This window comes from Hevea brasiliensis, chromosome 10, assembly GCF_030052815.1.
Source record: "Hevea brasiliensis isolate MT/VB/25A 57/8 chromosome 10, ASM3005281v1, whole genome shotgun sequence".
NCBI classification, from domain to species: Eukaryota; Viridiplantae; Streptophyta; class Magnoliopsida; order Malpighiales; family Euphorbiaceae; genus Hevea; species Hevea brasiliensis.
In genome coordinates, this window is record NC_079502.1 from 14,670,395 (window position 1) to 14,694,178 (window position 23,784).

A 23,784-nucleotide genomic window follows, 5' to 3' on the forward strand; every position below is an offset into this window, starting at 1 on the left:
TTCTTGCACTAAGTTCACATACACTCCTTCAAGATGTCGAACACGCTTTATCCCATTTTTGATACTCAAACAAAGATTGCAAAGGAACGGAAATTTCAACAAAAGCAGGCCAGTGAATATACCTTGGCTCATGAATAGCCCTCTCCATATGCACAACTGGAGCTTTTAAAATCTTTTTCTTTTTGGTTCCCCTTTCTTGAACTGGCTCGCTTGTTCTTTTCTTGGTCTTTTCTTTTGGTTTACCAATTATCAGAGGAGCATCCTTTTGTGGAGGTGGTGACGCAGGGATACTTGCGTCAGTTGAGTTTGATGATGAGTATGTGGTGATTTTGGCTTTCCCTTTTCCTTTGTCTCGTGCCATAACCAATCTCAGAAACAAATTAGGCCGAAATGACAGAGAGAACTGAGATTATAAAATCAGTGATGTGAGCAGCCAATATATATATATATTTATATATATAATCAATTTAAGCATATCAACATCCATTTTTCACAACAGAGCGCAATGACAAAAAAAATTAGAACAGACAGCAAGAAAAATATTTGGGTTCTTACGAATTCATGGCAGTCGATTTATTATTATATACCACATTTCACGAAGTGTTAATGCCCAAAAAAAAATAACTGAGCGCGAAAACAGAGCAAACAATCGAAAGCAGATAAAAAAAAATTATCATATTGCGAAAACAAATAAAACAAGCATAGATAAAATGTAAAACACGATTCCATCGAAGGTTTAGATTTTATACGAGATATCTTGAAGCAGAGTGCGAGTCGATTCAGGCAAAGGAAAAAAAAAATATCCAACAGCAAACAATTTCTTTCGGCAGATTTAGAGAAATAAAGGAAACGAAGAGTTTTGGGAATTTCTTTCTGCAAACAATCGATTTAATCGATTCACTAACAATAGGTTTCGGAAGTATTTAAAAATGATGAAGGAAAACGATTGCTTGAAGGGGTGCGACCAAAATGGTTTTGTGAATGGAAAGAGAAAGAAAGCGTAGTTCGGGTTAGGAAGCGAGGCGGAAGAAGGGTTTTGAATTTTAAAACTTGAAAGGACACAACTGTAGGTTTTGCAGGGAATAGGTAGCGTGTAGCAGAGGAGAGACGGTGAGAAGACTGATGGTTCAGAAGAAAAAAATTAAATCCCGCGCAAATCAAAGTGATAAAAAGTCCATTTTGCCCTTAAATACATAATGATGCAATACTTTAAGTAGAGGGGTATTTAAGTTATATGGGCTTTAAGCATGCAGAATAGGCGCTTCGAGAAAAAATAATTTTAGAGTTTTAGAGCAATCGGACGACTTCGGTTTGCCAACGAAAAAGTAGGAGCGATGGTAAAGCGTTTAGCAAACAAGAAAATTAGCAAAGCAGTTAGTATGCCACGAGAGCAAATTCTGCAGACATCGCTCATATCGATATAATCCAGAATTTTTCAAATTACACAAAAAAATATCAGAATGCATTTTCAACACTGCAAATCAACATATATCACTTCATTTTCATATGGAAACATGAGAATACATCAAAATTTAATCAAAAGCATCAATCATACCAAGTTCTCTTCTTATTTTGCAAAAAGTTTCCTCACTAAGTGGCTTTGTGAAAATGTCGACAAGTCGTTTTCGTAAGGACAAATTCAATTTGAATATCACCATTTTGAACATGATCCCTAATAAAATGATGTCTAATTTCAATATGCTTGCTTCTAGAGTGTTGAACAGGATTTTTTGATAGGTTTATAGCACTAGTATTGTCACATCTTATGGGAATGTGATCAAATTTAATTTCAAAGTCTTCAAGCTGTTGTTTCATCCACAAAATCTGTGCAACACAACTTCCAGCTGCAATATATTCAGCTTCTGCAGTAGAAAGTGCAACAGAGGTTTGTTTTTACTGTGCCATGAAACTAATGCATGACCTAGAAATTGACAAGTTCCAGAAGTGCTTTTTCTGTCTAATCTACTACCAGCAAAATCTGAATCACTATAACCAATAAGATCAAATGATTCACATTTTGGATACCACAAGCCAATATTGTGAGTGCCAATGAGGTATTTAAAAATTCTCTTAACTGCTACAAGATGAGATTCTTTTGGACATGACTGAAATCTTGCACATAAACATACACTAAAATGAATATCTGGTCTAGATGCTGTTAAGTAAAGTAAAGAACCAATCATACCTCTATAAAATTTGTTATCTACCTCTCTACCTTTTTCATCTTTCTCCAATTTAATTGTTGAGCTCATGGGAGTTCCAATACTCTTCATATCCTCCATTTTGAATTTCTTTAGCATATCCTTTATGTACTTGGACTGATTTATAAAAATTCCATCTTTCATTTGCTTAATTTGCAATCCAAGGAAGAAAGTAAGTTCACCCATCATACTCATTTCAAATTCACTCTTCATCATGTTGGAAAATTTCTTACAAAGAGAATGGTTAGTAGCACCAAAAATAATATCATCTACATAAATTTGCACAATAAGCATGTCTTTTCCAATTTTCTTAATGAAAAGAGTAGTATCCACTTTTCCTCTTTTAAAATCATTTTGAAGCAAGAATTTACTAAGTCTCTCATACCATGCTCTAGGAGCTTGCTTTAAACCATAGAGAGCTTTAGTAAGCTTGTAAACATGATTTGGAAAGTGAGGGTCTTCAAAACCAGGAGGTTGAGCTACATAAACTTCTTCATCAATGTATCCATTTAAAAATGCACTTTTAACATCCATTTGATAAAGCATGAAATTCTTAAAACATGCAAATTGATACGGTGTGTCCGCAAGTGCACGGGTCACAGTAGTATAGTTTTAAAAATTGATATCGATCCCACAGGGAATTGTGCTTAAATTGGAAATAAAAGTATAAGCTAATTAGAATGACAAAAATTAAAAGATATTAAAAATAAAATCTAAAAATTAAAATTAAGACAAAAATTAAAGATGTAAAATGAAATTTGGAATTAAAATTGGTATTTGAGGAATTAAAACTAGATCAATCAATTAACTAAAATTAATTAAACTAGATTACCAAAAATTAATTTGAAATTTCTATTTATGAAATTAAGAAGAATTAAATCTAAAAAAAAAATAAAGTAATTCTAGATATTGGATTTAAATTGGAATTAAATTTAAATTGGATTTAAATTGAAATTGCTATTTATGAGGTTTGGAGAATTTATATCTAATTTCAATGAAAAATAAATTGATTCTAGAGATTGGATTTTCAATATTGTTTGCATGTGATTTTTCCCTAATTTAGCCAAACACATGAGAATTGCAATTTTGAGGGAAATCAATTCTTAAATTTTTGAAACCTTTTTCAAGCATCTCAAAATTGGTTTTCATTAAATCAAACCCTGTTTTCACGGTATTTCAAATCTAACAAAAACCCAATTAATGCTCTAATTGATTTTTGGAAAGTTCCCCTTAATCTTCTTAGCTTATTTCTAACACCAAGAAAATAAAGTTTATTGCAAGATTATCCATCCCCAATATTCACTTTTCAGTCCATCTATTAAGGATTAAAACTTAACTTAATGAGGGCCCATTCATCAAGCAAGGAAATAAGCACACAAGCAATAAATCAAAATATAACAATCTTCATTTAAATGGCTAAATCAGTTCAAAATCACAAAACAAATCAATATTTACAAACCCATCTCTAGAATCTCAATCAACTACTCACAAATCATTGTTTAAAAATAAACCCAAATGAAGAAATGAAGAAATAATGGAAATGTAAGCTTAAAGGGGTAGAAAAACCCAGCAGATTTGCAGCAGGATCTCTGCAGAAAAGTGCAGAAACTTGATCCTTGCTGCTGCTGGAAGAAGATGCAGAAAGTGCTCCTCCTTTTCCCTCTTTCTATCTTTCTAAAAATGACTCCCTTGCTCTCTATGGAAAGAAAGTGATAAAGGGCACTTTATATAGGCAAGGGGACTGTTCTAGAATGGGTAAAAGGGGGAAGGATCCAGAGAAAGTGAGGTAAAAAGGCTGGAGTAACGGAAATGCCACGTCAAAAATTTTCCAGTAAAAACGACATAAGCCGAGTCAGTTGTGTCGCGGGTTGTGTCGCTCTCGGCGTGAATATCTGACGATCGACACAACCTGCGACATGAGCTAATTCGGTTGTGCTGCAGGTTGTGTCGCTCTCGGCCAATTTTTTTTTTTTTTTTTTTTTTTTCAACTTCAAAATTTTTGCAATTCGATTTTAATCTCCTCCAAATGGCTACTCTGATCAAAATACATCAAATTTCTCCAGATTTAACCTACAAAACAAATAAATTCCAAAAATTAAACTAAGAAATGTGAAAATTGTAAAATTGACTAAATATATACTAATATCTAAAATAATAGCTATGAATAAGGGTAAATTATGTGCAAAAATTATACCTAAATGATGATATAAAATGCATGCATCAAATTCCCCCATACTCAAACTCTTGCTTGTCCTCAAGCAAAAATTTCATTGAAACTCATTTGGAAGGGAATAGAATCAGTCTTTGAAAACTCAAAAATTCACTAATCCAAACTACCAACTTACCTCTAGCCACCAACATTCCAAATTCCCACCAGCAAAAGCACAAAGAATGAAGCAAGCACTCTCAACTATTACAGAATAGCTAAGAATTAACCAATCAACCCAAGCAACAAATACCAACCAGCTACAAGAGTCAATTGTGCCAAAACAAACCTAAATGAAATAGATAGCCAATGTGTCTCAAATAGATGGTGAGTAATGTATGAAAGATTATATTGCCAAACCCATATGCAAGCATAAAAGATCTAACTCTACTAATGTAACAAGCATTTTTCAAAGAATCATTAGGTCTTTTTAAGGGTTGTAATGGGGTCAAATAGGGTAAGATTGTGGTTAACAAAGAAAGGGAATAAGGTAAACAAAATATGAGAATAATATTAACCATGAAACTCAAAGTGCATCCATTTTTTTTTTTTCATATATAATACTAATTTTTTTTATCAAGAGGAAAGAAATTCACAATGAATCTTAAGTGCTAACACAATAAAGGGACTACTTTTATAATATATTTTTTTTATTTTGTATGTGTCCCTATTTCACGTCACACCCAAAATTACCTTTGGGATATTTTTGTGACTATTTATTATTTTTTTTATCAACTTTTCACAATTACTCTAGCACTTTTCAAGATGTTTCAATCCTCCAAGTTTTTTTTTTTTTTTTTTATGCACTTAATTGCTAAAATATTATTCTCATAATAGGTGGTAGTGTTTAGGTTTAATGGCTAGGTAAATGATTTGGGTTCCAAAGAAGTTAGGGATTTAAGGTTCAAGGGGGTTTGCAAGGGTTAAAATGAAATTAAGGTAGGTTAAGGCTAAATGTGAGGTTTAAAATATGAAGAAATGCCTAAATCATATTCTTATCAAATGCAAGTTAAAAATTTCGCTTTGAAAGATCTAAGATGCTTGTTCTAGGAATGGTGAGACGACAATGACCATTTTCTTCCTTAAAGGCTTATCCAGACACTCAAAACTCAAAATAACTAACTAGCACTGCATACCTAGATTGATATATTAATTTTCAGCTATTAAATAAGAGAAAGAATAATGCTTAAGACTTTGTACCCAGCTGGAACTTTCATTCCACTAACCATCTAAAGGCAAGTTGGATTGCTTGAATAAGTGGCTTATGGAGTTCAAAGACTGGTTTAAAAATCCAAAAATTTTAAATGAGTGAATGAAATGCATGAGTGTAAATGTCTAGTCAACCTATATGCAACTAAGTATGCATAACTAAGTATATGAAGCTATATGCAGTGTATATACGTGAATATGTACAAGTATGAAGTAATGAGTGTGTCGCTATATGCAAATGAAAAAGAAAAATAATTTTTGCAAGGAAAAATAATTTTTGCAAGGAAAAATAATTTTTGCAAAAAATTTACCCTCTCCCCCATACTCAGAATGAACATTGTCCTCAATGTTAAAAATGTGCAAGGAATGGGATAATTTGGCTATATGTGCATAGAAAGCTAAAATTTAAAGCTAAATAAAATTTTTATTGCTCATTTGCTTGCAATGCATTGCATCCCATCTGCACAAGGAAATTAGAACAATGTTAAATTCTGAATACGGAGTATATAAAAAAAACTTAAAACAAATGAAAGAAAAATTGGGAGTTATGCACAAAAATGCTAAGTTTAGGTCTTTAGCTTGACCATACTTACTCAAAATTTCATGGAGAATGAGAAAGATAGCAAGTTGCTATTTTCTCAATTGGCTCACCAGCTAAATAATGCCTCAACCTTTGTCCATTTACCTTGAAATTACCAGATTTTTCACCAAAAATTTCCACAGCACCATGAGGTAAAACTTTCAAAATTTTAAATGGACCTGACCACCTTGATTTTAATTTTCCTGGAAAAAATTTCAACCTTGAATTGAATAAGAGAACCAAATCTCCTTCTTTAAAGTCCTTTTTCTTGATATGCTTATCATGCCATTTTTTTGTTCTTTCTTTATAGATCCTAGCATTTTCATAAGCATCAAGTCTCAATTCTTCTAACTCATCAAGTTGCAAAAGTCTTTTATGTCCAAAGACTTGTAAATCAAAATTGATTGCTCTTATGGCCCAATAAGCTTTATGTTCTAACTCTACGGGCAAATGGCATGATTTCCCAAAAACTAACCTATAAGGTGTAGTTCCTATGGGGGTTTTAAATGCTGTTCTATATGCCCAAAGAGTGTCATCTAATTTAAGGGACCAATCTTTTCTGGACTTATTGACAGTTTTCTCCAAGATTTGCTTGATTTCTCTATTTGTGATTTCTACTTGGCCATTTGTTTGAGGGTGATATGGTGTGGCAATCCTATGTTTTACCCCATATTTTCTCATCAATTTTTCAAATTGGTGGTTGCAAAAATGGCTACCACCATCACTAATTATGGCACGTGGGGCACCAAACCTGGTCAAAACAAATTTTTTCAGAAATTTCACCACAACTTTTGCATCATTGGTAGGTGTAGCAATAGCTTCTACCCATTTAGATACATAGTCCACCCCTACCAAGATATATTTATTTCCATAAGAAGATGGAAATGGCCCCATGAAATCAATTCCCCACACATCAAATAGTTCAACTTCTAATATGGACTGTTGAGGCATCTCATCTCTTTTGGAAATGTTGCCTACCCTTTGACACCTATCACACTTGCTTACAAAGTCTCTCACATGTTTAAACATTTTAGGCCAATAGAAACCTGATGTCAAGACTTTTTCAACAGTTTTTGAGACACTAAAATGACCACCATATTCAGAGGAATGACAATGGTAAATAACATCATGTATTTCTTCCTCTGGTATACATCTTCTAATTATTCCATCATTGCATCTCCTAAACAAAAGAGGTTCTTCCCAAGAATAAAATTTAACATCATGCAAGAATCTTTTCTTTTGCTGCCAAGATAAATCAGGTGGCAAGACACCACAAGATAAGAAATTCACAATATCAGCAAACCATGGAAGTGCAGAATTCAACACATACAATTGCTCATTCATGAAAAACTCATCAATTGGCACAATTTCATCATCTTTATTTTCAGTTTTTATCCTAGAAAGGTGATCAGCCACCACATTCTCAACACCCTTTTTATCTCTTATTTCCAAATCAAATTCTTGAAGTAATAAAATCCATCTAATCAACCTAGATTTAGCTTCTTTCTTGCTCATTAAATACTTTATTGCTGCATGATCAGTGAAAACAATTACCTTTGAGTTGACCAAATAAGAACGGAATTTATTAAGTGCAAATACTACCGCAAGGAACTCCTTTTCAGTTGTGGCATAATTAACTTGAGCTTCATCAAGGGTTCGGCTTGCATAGTAAATGGCATAAGGTTTCCTATCTTTCCGTTGGCCAAGGACAGCTCCAACAGCAAACTCGCTTGCATCACACATGATTTCGAATGGCAAAGTCCAATCCGGGGGTTGCATGATAGGAGCTGTTGTTAATGCCGTCTTTAACCTGCAAAAAGCAACCATACAATCTTGATTAAAATCAAATTTAACATCATGATTCAAAAGATTTGTTAAGGGTTTAGCAAGTTTAGAAAAATCCTGAATAAATCGCCAGAAACCCGGCATGTCCAAGAAAACTCCGCACTCCTTTGACAGTGGTTGGAGGGGGCATTTTTTCAATAATTTCTATTTTAGCTCTATCCACTTCAATTCCCCTATTTGAGATCAAATGCCCTAAAACGATCCCCTCTTGGACCATAAAATGGCATTTCTCCCAATTCAACACCAAATCATTATCAGCACACCTCTGCAAGATTTTAGACAAATTAGTCAAGCATGAATCAAAATTAGTGCCATATACTGAAAAGTCATCCATGAAGACCTCCATAATTTCTTCAATAAAATCAGAAAAAATGGCCATCATGCACCTTTGAAATGTGCCAGGTGCATTACACAATCCGAATGGCATCCTTCGATAGGCAAAGGTGCCATAGGGACAGGTAAAGGTAGTTTTCTCTTGGTCATCAGGATGTATTGGAATTTGAAAGAAACCAGAATATCCATCTAAGTAACAAAAGAATGAATGCTTGGCTAATCTCTCTAACATTTGATCCATAAAAGGAAGGGGAAAATGGTCTTTTCTTGTAGCATTGTTCAACTTCCTATAGTCTATGCACATTCTCCAACCTGTAACAGTTCTAGTGGGTATCAATTCATTATTCTCATTTTTAACAACTGTCACCCCACCTTTTTTTGGTACAACATGCACAGGACTAACCCACTCACTGTCAGAAATGGGGTAAATAATTCCAGCAGCTAGTAATTTTAGGATTTCCTTTTTCACAACATCCTTCATTGTAGGATTCAATCTTCTTTGGTGTTCAATGGAAGGTTTACTATTTGGCTCTAGGAAAATCCTATGCATACAAACTGTTGGACTAATTCCCTTTATATCATCAATTGCATAACCCAAAACTCTTCTATATTTTCTCAAAACTCTCAACAATTTGTCAATCTCAATATCAGTCAAACATGCATTAATTATAACAGGATATGTTTCATTTGGTCCAAGAAAAGCATACCTGAGGTTGGAAGGAAGAGGTTTAAGATCTACCTTTGGGGCATCCTCTACCTTTAATGATGGTGGTTTGATCTCCAGATTTTGTACTCCTTCAAGTTGAAAAATTGTGGCTTCAGGATGTGGTGGAGAGCTCTCCAAGTGTTGTGCAAAAATAGCCATGTTATGATTATCATCATTAATGCTCCCACCATGGATTAAGCAATTTTCAAGTGGGTCTTGTGGATAGCTTTTTCTGAAATGCTCTTGAACAATCTCTTCAATAATGTCTACCCGCAAACAAGACTCAACTTCTTCATGTTTCCTTTTCATGGCTGGATTGATGTTGAAAATCATTTGATCATCTCCCACTCTAAGTGTCAATTTCTCACCCTTCACATCAATTAATGCACCAGCTGTTGCCAAGAAGGGTCTTCCCAATAAGATAGGAACTTTTGTGTCTTCTTCCATATCTAAAATGACAAAGTCCACCGGAATGTAGAATTTCCCAACCTTGATAGGCACATTTTCAAAAATGCCTTCTGGATACTTAATTGAACGGTCAGCTAATGAAAGATACATGTTTGTGGGCTTCAATTCTCCCATATTCAACTTCTCATATATTGAAAGAGGCATTAGGCTGACGCTAGCTCCAAGGTCACATAAAGCATTTGCCACACAATTATCACCAATATGACAAGGGATGGAAAACACACCCGGATCTTTGAGTTTGGGAGGTAACTTTTTCTGAATTATAGCACTGCATTGCTCTCCCAAATTGATGGTGTCATAATCTTCTAGTCTTCTCTTGTTGGAAAGAATCTCCTTCAAAAACTTGGCATAACTTGGCATTTGGGATAGTGCCTCAGTGAATGGCACATTGATATACAACTTCTTTAGCACTTCAAGGAATTTGCCAAATTGTTTGTCTAGCTTATGCTTGATGAATCTTTGAGGGTAGGGAAGGGTGGGTTTGTAAGGTTCAGGTGGGATGTATGGTTTCTCTCCCTCATCTTGCTCACTTTTGCTTTCTTCTTCTTTTTCATTTTTCTTGCTCTCAACTGAATTTTCTTCTTTTGTGCTCTCTTTTTCTTCTCTCTTGTTTTCACTCTCTTGACCAACTTTTTTACCACTTCTCAAGGTTACAAACTTACATTGTTCATGAGGGTTTTGTGGTTGGCTAGGTAGTTTCCCATAGGAATTGCTTCCTGATGAGCTTGCTTGTTGCGCCAATTGAGTCTCCAACATGCGGTTGTGGACTTGTAATTGATCCATGGTTTGTCTCATGTGTTGCATTTCTTCCTCCAATTTGCTATTCATCTTGCTTTGTTCAGCAAAAAATTTCTCCATCATGTTCTCCAAAGATGGCTTCGGTTCATGGGATGGAAGGGATTGTTGTGCTCTTGCTTGATATCCAGGTGGTGGTTGTCTTGTGGGCTGAAATTGAGGCTTGTTCTGCTGCATAAACTGCTGGTTATGAGGATAATTTGAGCTTTGGCCTTGTTGAGCAAAAGTTGCTTGTGGTCTCCATGTTGAGTTGTTCATATTAGAATAAGAATTTCCCATAGGTTTTTGTTGATAACCTCCTGCATAAGCAGCTTGCTCTTGCAAATAATCATCACCATAAGAAGAATAATCAACTCCACAACTTTGGGTTCCATCTGTGAAGGCAACTTGTTGCATAGTTGTAGGAGTTGAGGTTGTTGCCTTTGTGCAAAAATCACTAAGAAGTTGAGTCAACTGATCAAATCTTGCATTCATGTAGCTAACTGAGTCTAGTTCATAGATCCCAGCTTTCTTTGGCTCAAGTGCTCTAGGATTTCCCCATAAATGGGTATTATGAGCAATCTTCTCTAATAGATCATAGCATTCTTCACTTGTCATTCTCATGAAATCTCCTCCTGCTTGTGAATCAATTGTGTTTCTTATGGCTGGAGTAACTCTGGTGTAGAAATTCTGAACAATCATCCATTTGGGTATTTCATGATGAGGACATTGCCTTTCAAGCTCCTTAAATCTCATCCAAGATTCATACAAAGTTTCATCATCCCTTGGTTTAAAAGCTACCATCAAATTCCTCAAATGAGTGGTTTTCCCAGGTGGGAAAAATTGAGATAGAAAAGCTTGAGATAACTGCTCCCAAGTAGCTATAATAGCTTGTGGGAGTGAGTCATACCACTCCAATGCTGAATCCCGAAGAGAGAATGGAAATAAAGTGAGCCGAATAACTTCATCAGAAACTCCAGGTTGTCTTTGTGTACCACATATCATCAAAAATTTCTTCAAATGAGAATGAGGATTTTCAAGTGGGCAACCTCCAAATTGTGAATTCTGAACCATTTGAATAAGACCAGTTTTTAATTCAAATTGATTAGCTCCAATAATAGGTCTGTTATCTCTCACATCAGTACATCTAGGAAAAGCATAATCTAACATGGATCTTCTTTGAGGATCATTTTGATTAACCACAGCATTTTGCCTGTTTTGCTCGTTTCCTCCATTATCTCCACCAATAGCTCTATTTTGATTCTCCATATTTTCTATTGTCTCCTCTTGCTCAAATATTTGTTGTTCTTCTTTTTCTGCTTCTTTTCTTCTCTTGAATTCCTTTTTGTTGGCTCGACAGAATTTTTCAATTTCTGGGTTGAACAACAATTCAGTGTCACTTGTGCTTTTCGATCGTCTCATAAACAAGAAAAGTACCTGAAAAACACAAGGAACAATAGTGAAAATAAAAGAAAATAAAAATTCTAATTAGCTTAAAACAATTAAAATCCAACTTAAAAACAAACAATTACCAGGCACATGCTCCAAAAACTTGATACGGTGTGTCCGCAAGTGCACGGGTCACAGTAGTATAGTTTTAAAAATTGATATCGATCCCACAGGGAATTGTGCTTAAATTGGAAATAAAAGTATAAGCTAATTAGAATGACAAAAATTAAAAGATATTAAAAATAAAATCTAAAAATTAAAATTAAGACAAAAATTAAAGATGTAAAATGAAATTTGGAATTAAAATTGGTATTTGAGGAATTAAAACTAGATCAATCAATTAACTAAAATTAATTAAACTAGATTACCAAAAATTAATTTGAAATTTCTATTTATGAAATTAAGAAGAATTAAATCTAAAAAAAAATAAAGTAATTCTAGATATTGGATTTAAATTGGAATTAAATTTAAATTGGATTTAAATTGAAATTGCTATTTATGAGGTTTGGAGAATTTATATCTAATTTCAATGAAAAATAAATTGATTCTAGAGATTGGATTTTCAATATTGTTTGCATGTGATTTTTCCCTAATTTAGCCAAACACATGAGAATTGCAATTTTGAGGGAAATCAATTCTTAAATTTTTGAAACCTTTTTCAAGCATCTCAAAATTGGTTTTCATTAAATCAAACCCTGTTTTCACGGTATTTCAAATCTAACAAAAACCCAATTAATGCTCTAATTGATTTTTGGAAAGTTCCCCTTAATCTTCTTAGCTTATTTCTAACACCAAGAAAATAAAGTTTATTGCAAGATTATCCATCCCCAATATTCACTTTTCAGTCCATCTATTAAGGATTAAAACTTAACTTAATGAGGGCCCATTCATCAAGCAAGGAAATAAGCACACAAGCAATAAATCAAAATATAACAATCTTCATTTAAATGGCTAAATCAGTTCAAAATCACAAAACAAATCAATATTTACAAACCCATCTCTAGAATCTCAATCAACTACTCACAAATCATTGTTTAAAAATAAACCCAAATGAAGAAATGAAGAAATAATGGAAATGTAAGCTTAAAGGGGTAGAAAAACCCAGCAGATTTGCAGCAGGATCTCTGCAGAAAAGTGCAGAAACTTGATCCTTGCTGCTGCTGGAAGAAGATGCAGAAAGTGCTCCTCCTTTTCCCTCTTTCTATCTTTCTAAAAATGACTCCCTTGCTCTCTATGAAAAGAAAGTGATAAAGGGCACTTTATATAGGCAAGGGGACTGTTCTAGAATGGGTAAAAGGGGGAAGGATCCAGAGAAAGTGAGGTAAAAAGGCTGGAGTAACGGAAATGCCACGTCAAAAATTTTCCAGTAAAAACGACATAAGCCGAGTCAGTTGTGTCGCGGGTTGTGTTGCTCTCGGCGTGAATATCTGACGATCGACACAACCTGCGACATGAGCTAATTCGGTTGTGCTGCAGGTTGTGTCGCTCTCGGCCATTTTTTTTTTTTTTCTCAACTTCAAAATTTTTGCAATTCGATTTTAATCTCCTCCAAATGGCTACTCTGATCAAAATACATCAAATTTCTCCAGATTTAACCTACAAAACAAATAAATTCCAAAAATTAAACTAAGAAATGTGAAAATTGTAAAATTGACTAAATATATACTAATATCTAAAATAATAGCTATGAATAAGGGTAAATTATGTGCAAAAATTATACCTAAATGATGATATAAAATGCATGCATCACAAATGCACACAACATTCTAATAGCTTCAATTCTAGCAACCGGAGCAAAGGTTTCATCAAAATCAATACCTTCCTCTTGGTTGTATCCTTGAGCTACTAGTCTAGCTTTATTTCTAACTACATGTCCTTTTTCATCCATCTTATTCCTAAATACCCATTTAGTTCCAATAACAGTGTGCTTTTTAGGTTTAGGAACAAGTGTCCAAACTTTGTTTCTTTCAAACTGATTTAATTCCTCTTGCATAGCAAAAAGCCAATTTTCATCATTTTGAGCATCATCATATGTTTTGGGTTCAAATTGAGAAACAAAAGCAACATTACCAAAATATCTTCGAAGTTGAGCTCTTGTCATCATTCTTTGTGATGGACTATCAAGAATGTCATCTTTGGAATGATTTCTATGGTACCTCCATTCTTGTGGAATATCTTGATGTTGAGGTTCCTCAATTTGTAGTTCTTCCACATTTGGTTGGGAGTCATCTTGAATTTCAATATTTGTGGAGCAAGGGAGTTCTTCTTCTTTGTCATTTTGATCATCCTCCACTTGTTCTTTTGATCCAAGCTCATCATTATTCGAATTCTTTGAATTTTGAATCTGCTCAAATTCATCATCACAAGAATCTTTCCTTTGCAAGGAAGTGTTAGCATCATCAAAAAGTATATGCATTGATTCTTCCATGGTCAATGTTTTTCTATTGAAGATCCTATATGCTTTGCTATTTGTTGAATACCCTAGAAATATTCCTTCACAAGATTTAGCATCAAATTTCTTGAGATTGCTGCCTTTGTTATTCAAAATGTAACATTTGCAACCAAAGACATGAAAGTATGCAATATTGGGTTTTCTTCCTTTCCAAAGTTCATAAGGAGTTTTCTTTAAAATAGCTCTAATGGAAACTCTGTTTAAAATGTAGCATGCTGTATTTACAGCTTCTGCCCAAAAATATTTTGGTAAACTATTTTCATTCAGCATTGTTCTTGCCATTTCTTGTAAAGATCTATTTTTTCTTTCAACAACTCCATTTTGTTGTGGAGTTCTAGGAGCTGAAAATGTATGATAAATACCATTTTGAGAGCAGAAATTTTCAAAAAAATTATTTTCAAATTCTTTTCCATGATCACTCCTCAAAGATGTAATGCAATACCCTTTTTCATTTTGAGTTCTTTTGCAAAAAGCTTCAAATATATCAAAGGTTTCATCTTTATGAGCAAGAAAGAAAGTCCATGTGAATATTGAAAAATCATCAACAATTACAAATGCATATGCCTTGCCTCCTAGACTTCTAGGTGTGATTGGACCAAAAAGATCAAGATGCAACAATTCCAATGGTCTAGACGTAGTTACAACATTTTTTGATTTAAAAGATGATTTTGTATGCTTACCAAGTGCACAAGCTTTGCATTGAAATTCTTTCTCAAATCTTAACTTTGGAAGTCCTCTAACAAGGTTCTTTCTAGAAAGTTTAGCAAGTGTACTCATGCTAGCATGTCCTAATTTTCTATGCCATAACCATGCACTATCATCTGAAGTCATAAAACATGTTTCACAATTTTCTTCAAGACTTGTTAAATCAAGTAGGTAAATATTATCTATTCTAGCACCAGCAAACATAACATTATTTCCATGAATTTCACAATGTGTTGAAGTAAAAATGACTTTAAAACCATTGTCACACAATTGACTAACACTTAAAAGATTATACTTTAATCCTTGAACTAATGCAACATTCTCAATACAAGGATTTTTACCAATAGTTCCACATCCAACAATTTTAGCTTTACTTTTATCACCAAATTTCACATAACCTTCTTCTTTCAAGGTAAGAGAGGAAAACTTGCCTTTATTTCCTGTCATGTGCCTAGAGCAGCCACTATCAATGTACCAATGTTCTATTTCCAGATACTCCTTAGCGGACACTGAAATCGCTTAATCGTTCTTAGGTACCCAAGCAACTTTGGGTCCTTGAATGTTAGTAACATTAGGTAGGGTTCCTTTAGGCACCCATACTTTCTTTGCCTTAAAGGTTCCTTTCCTAATAGGACAAGCATTAATCATATGACCTCTATGATTACAATAAAAGCATGTAATACTCGGTTGAGAAAAGGATGTAGCTTTAACAAAAAATTGTTTGTATTTTCCATACTTCATAAATCCATCATATCCAATTCCAGATTTTTCATTTGTAAATCTTTGATTCCCAAGAAGTATATCAAGTGTTTCTTTTCCTTTTGTAAATTTAGATAAATCTCTTGTCAAAGATTCAACTTTTTCCTCAAGAATTGCTTTTTCTCAAGAAGTTGTTCACACACTTCTTTTGATCTTTGAAGCTCATCATTAACTTCCTTAAATAATTTCATTTGAGATTTATAAAATTCATTTTCCTTTGAAACCATACTCAATGAAATATTTTCTGATCTTAAAGCACAATTTTCATGAACTAAAATTTTGCATTTCTTTTTAAAAGTTCTATATTTATCATATGTCTTCACAAATGCAAGTTCTAATTCATCAACATTAGAAAGTTCAAGATTTACCTCATTTTCACTATCTTCGATGTGTGAGCTTTCACCTTTTTCTTCAATTGCCATCATACAAGTGTTTGCAGCCTCTTTGTCACTTGTTTCATCATTTGATGAAGAATCACTGTCACTCCAAGTTGCTGCCATTGCCTTTTTGCTTTTGTCCTTTCTAAACTTATTTTTCTTCTTCAATGTAGGACATTTTGGCTTAATGTGGCCTGGTTTGTTACACTCATAACAAACTATTTCACTTGAATGATTTGGAGTCTTTGGAGCATATTTCTTTGTGAACTTCTTGTATTTGCTTCCACCTTTTCTAAATGCTCTTTTGAATCTTTTGACTATCATAGCCATGTCTTCATCATCATCACTTGAAGCACTTGAATCATCACTTGAATTAGCTTTAAGAGCAACATTTTTCTTTTTCTCATCTACTTTTTCGGATATGAAAGCTATCCCTTTCTTTTTCTTTTGATCACCTTCATTCTCATCTTTCTTATAAATCATCTCATGTGCAATGAGAGAACCAATCAGCTCATCATAGGTGTATTTTCTGAAATCCTTGGTGTCTTGAATAACAGTAGTTTTTGCTTCCCACGTCTTTGGAAGAGACCTCAGAATTTTCTTCACAAGTTCTTGTTCTTCAAATCTCTTTCCAAGAGCTTTAAGTAGATTTACAAGGTCTGTAAATCTGGTACTCATTTCAGCAATAGTTTCACCAGGTTTCATCTCAAATAATTCATAATCACGGATGAGGAGGTTAGCCTTTGACTCTTTTACCACATCAGTTCCTTCATATGTGACTTCTAGTTTGTCCCATATCTCTTTTGCAGTTTGACATCCTGAAACACGATTATACTCATTAATATCAAGAGCACAATGAAGAATATTAATAGCCTTGGCATTTGTAGAAATTTTCTTCCAATCATTATCATCAAATTCAACTTCAGCTTTAGGAATTTGTACAGTTCCTTCACTGGTTTTATAAGGAATATAAGGACCATCTTTAACTATTCTCCAAGCATCAATGTCAACAGATTGTATAAAGTTTCTCATTCTAGTTTTCCAAAAAGAGTAATTTGTGCCATTGAAAAGTGGTGGTCTAGTGATGGAATAACCTTCAGCTAAGGGGGCAGGTATACCAGCAGAATTTCTAGATGAACTAGCCATGTGTGTGGATCACTCTAAGGGGTTTAATCCTCAAGCAAGAAAGACAAGCTCTGATACCAAATTGATGTCCCAAAATATGTCCAAGAGGGGGGTGAATTGGACTTTAAAAACAATTTTCGGTTCTTGCTCAAAACCTTTGAAAATTGCAGCTAAGTTCAACTTAATTAACTAATGCTAAATATGAATAATATAGCTCTATTGACAAGTTGACTCAAGGTTAAGCTGTATGCAATCAGTATACTGATATAACAGACTATATAAGCATTCAGTAAATATATCAGTAAACTGAATACGTTTTTATCACAAAGAACTAGAGCGATACCGGATATCCTATCCGACAAAGACAATGTATAACCAATGTAATATATCGGATATCGCAGATTTTGCAAGAAACTATTTTTCTCGGATAGCGGCAAGATCAACAAAGATATGATATCAATTTTCATATCAGAATAGTATATCATTCATATAGCTAAATTGCAAAAATGTAAAGAGCAAGGGTTGAGAAAATGAACACTGGAATTTTTATAGTGGTTCGGCTTTAACTAGCCTACATCCACTCTCTCAAAGATCCCACTTTGAGTCTTCACTCCACTATTCTTCTCTTTTCAAGGCAAGAGACAAAGCCCTTTACAAATCTTCTCAACAAAGCTTTTACAAGTAGCTTCACACTTCTACCAAGTGTTATCCCAAACACTTATCACAACCAAGCTTCAATAGGTGCTTGAATGACCTCTCACAAATGATAATAATGTGTTGAAAAACTCACTCTCACTCAATTACAACAGCAACTATAAAGAAGAGTTGAGTAAATAAGCCAATGATGAGCAATAAATTACTTTGAGCACTTTGAATGAAAGCTTTAAAGATTTTGAACAGTAGAGGGACTTTCATTAAGTGCAAAATGGCCAAAGGAAGGTGTATTTATAGCTTTGGAACGTTTTTTACCGTTGCAGAACTCATTTGAACGTTACAGATACGAATTTCAAGAAAATAGCCGTTATTTTGTCGTTTTCTGCGATGTTGTGCAGAGTTGAAACAGTTAGCGTACTTGAGAAAATAGCAAACCAGTTAGCATACTAAAATCAGTAGCAAACCAGTTAGCATACCAGGAAAACTTTTCTGCATAACTCTCAAAACTATAAAACTTTACACCAAATCATAGTCAAATACTTTTTAGGCCAATAATAATGATATTTAAAATGAAAAACTTTTGAGGGATTAAAAATAAGCATCATTGACTTTTACTCCTCAATTCTTTTCACAAGTAATTCTAGAAATTAAAACTAATTTCTATACTAGATGTACCTTCAATTTTGATTTTCAATGCAGCCTTGGAAGGTAACATTTTCTTCTTTGATCTCCTTTGATTCGTCCTGTGTTATCCTTAGAATGTCATCTTTTCTTCAAAAGCACGAATCCATCATGAAATCCTTAGTCTTTTTCACAACACTTAAAACAATGTTAGTTTGATTCTAGTTGAGTTTTGGTATCATCAAAATCTATGCTCCTTTGAGCTTGTGGGGTCAACAACTGTAGTTCCTAAGGAATCAATTGCAAAACGGTATGTGAATTTTCCATCCACTTCTATGATTTGCGTGTTGGAGTGTTTTATGCTGGAATTAACTTGTGTTGAATTAAACTTTCTTTGCATGATAATGGAAGTTGCAACGCTGATGGTGGTCGTAGCTTTGCGGTAACTTGTGAGAGGTCTAAACGTCGTTTGCGGTCAGAGACTTTTAAAGTGGAAATAGTTTATGCTGCGAAAATCCCTTTAAATTCCCTTGCTCTGTCTCTCCATGGAAATGAGACAAATAATAATACTCGAGATGCTTTAAGAGTGCTGGATAGTATCTTGAAGAACAGGCAAAGCCGGTGGCTTCCGTTAAGGCAGACATTCTTTCATGACGATCCAAAGAACTTCACTGATGTCGGAGGAGGTGTAACAGGAGTTAGGGGATACCATTCCAGCTTCCGTACCACTCAGGGTGGCTTGTCTCTTAATATGGGTATTAAGTTTTTATTTTTTTGTTTAAATCAAAATTTGGTTTGAGTAGAATGTTGTGTTGTGTTGTGTTGTACTTGTAATTTCTGTGTTTTTAATTTGTTGCTGCTTATTCATTGATGTCTGCCATTCTTCTTCTTTCCGGTGTGCTCCAGATGTGACTATGACGATGTTCCTAACCCCTGGACCAGTGATTGATTTTCTGAAAGCTAATCAGAATGTACAGGATCCATGCTGTATTGACTGGGTGAAGGTAATAAGTTGCTAAACTGCATCCGCAAGATCCAGCATAGTTTTGTGTTGTTGAAAATTGATTTATATGTTGATCTACAGGCCAAAAGTATGTTGAAAAATTTGAGGGTTAAGCCAAGGCACCGTAACAAGGAATATAAAATTATAGGCTTGAGCCAAAAGGTCTGCAAGGAGCAATAGTAAGCGGTTCTTTGCCATCTGTGCCTTTTCCTTCTTTGAATTGTCACTCTTCGTTTTGTATCCATTGTGAACCTCTAACTTTGCTCTCATTTCCTAGTTTTTCAATGAAAGTGAGAAGCCATGATTGTGCAAATGGTGAGCCGCAGGTTGTGAAGATAACAGTGTATGAGTATTTTACTAAACACTGTGGCATAGAACTCACCGACTCTGCATGTCTGCCTTGCCTTGATGTTGGCAATACTAAACAACCAATCTATCTGCCAATAGAGGTATGCTGAATTTTCTTACGCAACATTCTTATTTTTAGCTTGTGTTGCTTTAATCTTGTCTTACTTCCTATGCTTTTCCCTGTGTTGCAGCTTTGTACGCTTGTTCCGCTCCAGCGTTATGCAAAAGCTCTATTCCCAACTCTAAGAGCATCTTTGGTTGCAAGTTCTAGACAAAACCCTCAAGATAGAAAACGAACTGTGATTGATGTAAGTCTTCTTTTATCTGTATGCTATTTTTATGTGGCCTTAACTAATGTAAAAGCATTTGTATCATTTGGCAGGCTGTGAGAAACTACCGTTGCGATGATGATTCTTTGCTTTCTGCAAGTGGTGTTTCTATAGAAAGACAAATGATGCAAGTTGACAGTCGCGTACTTGAAACTCCAACGGTAAATCTTTCTTTTCTTGTTCCGCACCCCATCTGTGATTCTCTCTGTGCATTTAAATTGATAAAATGCATCTGCATGTAATACGCAGTTGAGGGTAGGAAACAAGGAAGACTTTTTCCCCAGGAATGGTCGGTGGAACTTCAATCACAAGGTACTGTGACTCTCTATTTTGGCTGAACTTTGCTGATTTTATATTTCATTTGTCATCTATTACGTCTAATGTTATTTAAATCTTCTCCAATTGCAGACTCTTTTCAAAACCACTTGCATTGATCGATGGGCTGTGGTTAACTTTTCTGCTCCCTGCTAAACTGATAAAATCTTCCATGATCTCATAAGCTGTGGAAGGAGAATGGGCATAGTATGTTCTTGAATTACATTATTATTTTCAATCTTTACCTTTGTAAATTCTGTTTCTATGGCTCATATGCCTGTTCTATATATGCGTCCTTGAAGCAAATTGAAAGCCCACGTACCCCAATATGGGAGGACCCAAAATCTAGAGGAGACAAACCTCTTGATAGAGTAGAAAATATGTTTGAGATGCTGAACAGAGCTAAGCTTCTGAAAGATACCCAGTTTATTTTGTGCGTCTTGCCAGAGAAGAAATCTGACATTTATGGTATATTAATCATCTGTCTCTGTATTACATTTCTTAGGGTAACTCATTGAAATTACTTGACAAATATGTTCCCTTGCACTCCCAGGACCATGGAAGAAGAAATGTCTTTGTGATTTTGGCATTGTTACACAGTGCATTTACCCATCCACGATTAATGATCGGTATCTTACCAATGTACTTCTTAAGATCAATTCTAAGGTATTTCTTGAAAATAGGACCATGAAGTATCTCTATTTGTTTATCCTTTAGATGAGACATTGAGTTAAAGTTGTGTCTTTTATTATAGCTTGGAGGAATTAATTCTCTGTTGGCAATTGAGGATTCCAAGAAAATACCCCTCATAAAAGATACTCCTACAATGATTTTGGGCATGGGCGTGTCTCTTGGCTTTCCTGGCCGATCAGATATACCATCAGTAGCCGCGGTAAAATTTGAATTCTAATGAATTTTTGATGCTCAGTATTGATAATGTTGCTATTTTCAGGTTGTCGGATCTCTATATTGGCCACATATTTCAAGGTATAGAGCTTCTGTAAGAGCTCAATCTCCTAAGGAGGAGATGATTGATGCTCTATACAACCCTTTAGCTAATGGGAAGGATGATGGTATGATGAGGTAATGTAGTAAATAGATTTCCATCACATTTGTTAGATTATCAACCTTTGAAGCCTTATTTACATCCTTGGATCCATTGAAATAATGGTTTCTGGTAACAGCAAAACTGTCTTTAATTTCATCAGATAGTCCCATAATCAATATTGTACATAAACATTGCAAAGAATTGTTGTTTTCCTGATTCTATCACTCATCTGAGTTGAGGAATTGTTCACTGTTGCAGGAAGCTGCTAGAGGACTTCTGTCACACAAGCAATGGAAACAAACCAAAGCACATTATTGTTTTCAGGTATCACTGCATTATGTTAATTATATTTTGACTTCTAATTTGTTTATTTTTTGGGAAATTTTCCAAATGTCTAGGTTCTAGAAAATTTGAGTGACACATGGATTGCTGCCAATTTGTTTATTTTCCATCATAGGGCAATGCCTTGGTGGGATAACAACACTTGGTAGTGGCCCTGAGAATGCCTCACCTATCAATATTCAATCGGTGCCTTTCATTCAAAATTCTCTTTGAAGGACCTGAAGAAAGTAAATATGAGGCTTAGAATTGTCATTCTTGATTGCGCATTTAACAATGAGATCTAATGTTGCACCTGTAAGCACAATTAATGGGTGCGAACAAGATTATTCTACTTGTTAAAATTATCTTTTTCTTTCTATTTAAACTGTTTAATTATTTGCATTATTAACAGCCAATTAGAACTTAATTATGGTAGATAAGATATATTTGGGATTTATTTGAATATACTTGTTTCCTACTGCTGGATTCTTTTGGTTGATGAACTTCGACTTGATGCTTTCAGGAATGGAGTGGCTGAGTCACAGTTCAGTAAGGTTTTGAACGTTGAAGTGGAGCAGATCCTAAAGGTTCTGCTACAGATTTGTGCCTATTGTAGTACTGTACTTGTTCTTTTTGCTCCATTGTAAAGTTTGTGGGCTGCTGTAGGACCTGCTGATAAGGGGAGATATAAAATGAATTTTCCAATTGTTGTTATTTTCAAGTTGATGAACTTTCTTGTTTTACAGGCCTATCAGGATCATTTTAAAAGTGAGGTAGACATTCCCAAGTTCACGGTAATTGTTGCTCAGAAGGATCGCCACACTAAGCTATTTCAAGATATTAGCCCTGAAAATGTTCCTTCTGGTCAGTTAGTCTGCAGAGTTGTTTTATTTTTATGTTTTTTCATTTCTTTGTTTTTCATGATGCAATACCCCACAAAATTTCACAGGGACCGTTGTAGATACAGAGATTGTGCATCCCAGAAACTATGATTTTTACTTGTGCGCTCATGCAAGCATGACTGTAAGTATTCTGCCTCCTCTCTCTATCACACACACAGTGATGCTTGATCTGATACACCTGCGAGCATAACCTCGGTTTTCTTAATAACGAATCAAACGCGTATGCATTATTTTTATTTTTCTGCATTATGATAGGGAACTTCAAGGCCTGCACACTATCATATCTTGCTTGATGAGATTGGATTCTCTCCTGATGAGTTGCAAAATCTTATCCATGCTCTTTCTTATGTGTAAGCTTTCAAGCTCGAATTCCTTCTCATCCATCATTTGAATGCAAAATTTTTCATCCTCATGATCATTTGATTGGATTTACTTATTTTTCAGGAACCAAAGGAGTACTACCGCTATCAGAACAGGTAATTTTACTGCACATTTCAATACTCAACAAGATAATTCGTAGTGCCTTAACAATGTTGTTGTTGTATTTCCTGCAGTGGCTCCTTTGCGTTATGCTAACCTTGCTGCACGACAGATGGGGCAGTTTATGAAGTTTGAGGATAATTTGTCTGAAATCTCTTCAGGACAGGGTCCAGTTCCAGAGCTGCCTAGGTTGCACGAGAATGTTGCTAGTTCGATGTTCTTCTGCTGATGTGCTGCTGATTGTTCTTCCTAATATAGTAGTTTTGCGTTTGTTGGCTATAGCTGCCAGTGTGCTAAGGCTTACTACTACTGTTTCCTGTGGAGCTGAATGCTTTCTGACAGTACTATAATAAAGTTTCCTTAAAGCTTATCCTGTTTCTTTTAATAACTAAAATATAATATTTTATAATCGTTGGTATCAATGACATTTCTCTAAAATGAAGTATCTAGGTGAAGATCATGATAAATAGAGAGTGTGTTTATTTTTATTTAATTAAAAAGATGATAGGAAGGGTTCACAAACTCGCTATGATCACGTCTTAGAGATCTTTTACGGTGAAAAATGTACCAGATG

At 34.6% G+C, this 23,784-nt stretch overlaps 1 non-coding gene and 1 pseudogene across 1 annotated transcript; both read left to right on the forward strand.

The window, feature by feature from the left end:
- The first annotated feature begins 1,334 nt into the window (after positions 1-1,334).
- On the forward strand, positions 1,335-23,580 carry LOC131169330 (protein argonaute 16-like; annotated as a pseudogene).
- On the forward strand, positions 11,035-11,141 carry LOC131169999 (small nucleolar RNA R71). Its single transcript, XR_009140943.1, has one exon. It is a non-coding gene; the product is annotated as a small nucleolar RNA R71 (small nucleolar RNA).
- Positions 23,581-23,784: the final 204 nt, after the last annotated feature.